Here is a 2,966-nt window from a genome sequence, read left to right on the forward strand (position 1 = left end):
GGGGAAGGCAGTGACTGAGACAGGGAAAGGTAGGTTTAGCTCTATGGCTGTTTTGTACTTTTAAAATATTGGCAGTGGTGCTCTGCTTGGTACAAATATAAAAGCAGGACTGTTTACAAAGAAGAATTTACACTGATCCATCTCAAACTCCTCCTAAAGATTGAAGAGGAGGGACTACTCCTGAAGACTTTCTATGAAGCCACCATCACCCTGATACCAAGAGTACCACAGACACTATCAAAAAACAAGTTACAGGCCAATATTTCTGATGAATACAGACCCCCAAATTCTCAATCAAATATTAAGAAGCCAAATCCAACAACACACACAAAAAGTCATACACTGTGACCAGGTTAGATTCATCCCAGGGTCACAGAGATGCTTCAATATATGCAAATCAACAAATGTGATTACACCACACAACAGAACAAAGGACAAAACCCGCATAATTATCTCAACATATGCAGAGAGTATTTGACAAGACTCAATTACCGTTTATGATAAAAAAAAAAAACAACTCTTATCAATGTGGGTATAGAGGGAACGCATCTCAACATAATAAAAGATATTTATGACAAACCCACAGCCAATATAATACTCAATGCTGGAAGCTTCCTGCTAAAATCTGGAACAAGCAAAGATGCCCACTCTCATCACTTCTCTTCAACACACTATTGTAAGCCCTACCTAAGCAATCAGACAAGAGAAAGTATTCAAACTGGTAGGGAAGAGGTAAAATTGTCATTATATGCAGATGACACAATACTATTAGTATATATACAGAAAACCACTAGGACTGATAAAAAAAATTCAGCAAGGTAGCAGGATATAAGATTAACATTCAGAAACCAGTTGCATTTCTTTAGTCTCCCAAGGCAATAAAAATAAAAAAACTAAAATCAATAATGGGAACTAATCAAACTACAGGCTTTTTCACAGCAAAGGAAACCATGAAAAAATGAAAAAGACAACCTATATAATGGGAGAAAATATTTGCAAATGAGGTGACAGACAAGGGCTTAATCTCCAAAATATATAAACAGTTCATGCCACTCAACAACACAAAAACAAACAACCAACAACCCAACTGAAAAATGAAGACCTTAGTAGATATTTCTCCAAAGAAGATGGACAGATATCCAGTGGGCACATGAAAAGATGCTCAACATCACTAATTATTAGAAGGATGCAAATCAAAACTACAATGAGGTATCACCTCACACTGGTCAGAAGGGCCATCATTGAAAACCTACAGATAACAACATGCAGGAGAGGGTGTAGAGAAAAGGCACCTACACTGTTGGATATAAACTGGTACAGGCACAATGGAGAACAGTATGGAGGATCCTTATAAAAATAGAGCTAACCTCTAAAAATAGAGCTAACATATGATCTAGCAATCCCATTCATATATCCGGAGAAAACCATAATTTGAAAAGATACATAGACTCGAATGTTGACTGCAGCACTATTTACAATAGTCAGAATATGTAAGCAACCTTAATGTCCATCAAAAGATGAATGGATAAAGAAGATGTGGTACATGTGTACAGTGAAATATTACTCAGCCATTGTGCTTAGTCGCTCAGTTGTGTCCGACTCTTGGTGACCCCATGGACTGTAGCCCACCAGGCTCCTCTGTCCATGGGAATTCTCCAGGCAAGAGTACTGGAGTGGGTTGCCATGTCCTCCTCACTCAGCCATTACAAAGAATGAATTAATGCCATTTGCAGCAACATGGATGGACTTGAGATTGTCATACTGAGTGAAGTAAGTCAGACAAATATCATATGATATTGCTTACATGTGGAATCTGGAAAGAAGGGTACAAGTGAACTCATCTACAAAACAGAAATAGAGTTACAGATGTAGAGAATAAACTGCAGGGAGTAAGGGAGGGAGTGGGATAAACTGACAGACTGGGGATGACGTATACACACTACTGGGACGTGGGTCTGGGTGGGCTCCGGGAGTCGGTGACGGACGGGGAGGCCTGGAGTGCTGTGGTTCATGGGGTCGCAAAGAGTCGGACACGACTGAGCGAAACTGACTGATACATAAAATAGACACCATTTTATAGTTAAGTATTAAATACCTACTGTATACTACAGGGAACCTACTTAATACTCTGTAATGGCCTGTATGGGAAAATAATCCAAAAAAGAATGGATATTATTCATACAACAGGCTCACTTTACTGTACATCTGAAACTAACAACATTATAAATTACATTATAAACTATAAACTACACTCCAATGAAAAACTACAAATAAAAAATCCTGGAGAGGGTATGGAGGAAAGGAAACCCTTCTACATTGTTGGTGGAAATGTAAGTTGCTGCAGCTACTCCTGAAAACAATGTGGAGGTTCCTCAAAACACTAAAAATAGAATTACCATATGATTCAATCCCACTCCTGGGAACATCCCCAGAAAAAATGTATAATTCACACAGATTCATGCACCCTTATGTTCATAGCAGCACTATCCACAATAGCCAAGACAGGGAAATGAGCTAAATGTCCCCTGAGAGATGAAGAGGTAAAGAATATGTAGTGCTCTTTGGGATACTACAGTGGGGTATTACTCAGCCACGAAAAAGAACAAAATAATGTCATGTGCAGGCACATGGATGCAACCAAAGATTATCATACTAGATGAAGTCACAAAGAGAGAGACAAATACTCTATGATATCACTTATATGTGCAGTCTAATATATTAATAGCACAGATGAACCTATCTACAAAACAGAAACAGATTCACAAAGAACAGACTTGGATGCCAAGAGGGAGGAGGGATGGGGAGGGAAGGACTGGGAGTTTGGGTTCTGCAGATGCAAATTATTCTATATAGGATGGATAAACAAGGTCTTACTGCATAGGACAGGAAACTATATTTGATATCCTGTGTAAACCATAATGGAAAAGAATGTACAAAAAAGAATGTTTATATGTATATAACTGAGT

Source organism: Muntiacus reevesi, chromosome 2 (genome assembly GCF_963930625.1).
Source record: "Muntiacus reevesi chromosome 2, mMunRee1.1, whole genome shotgun sequence".
Lineage (NCBI taxonomy): Eukaryota > Metazoa > Chordata > Mammalia > Artiodactyla > Cervidae > Muntiacus > Muntiacus reevesi.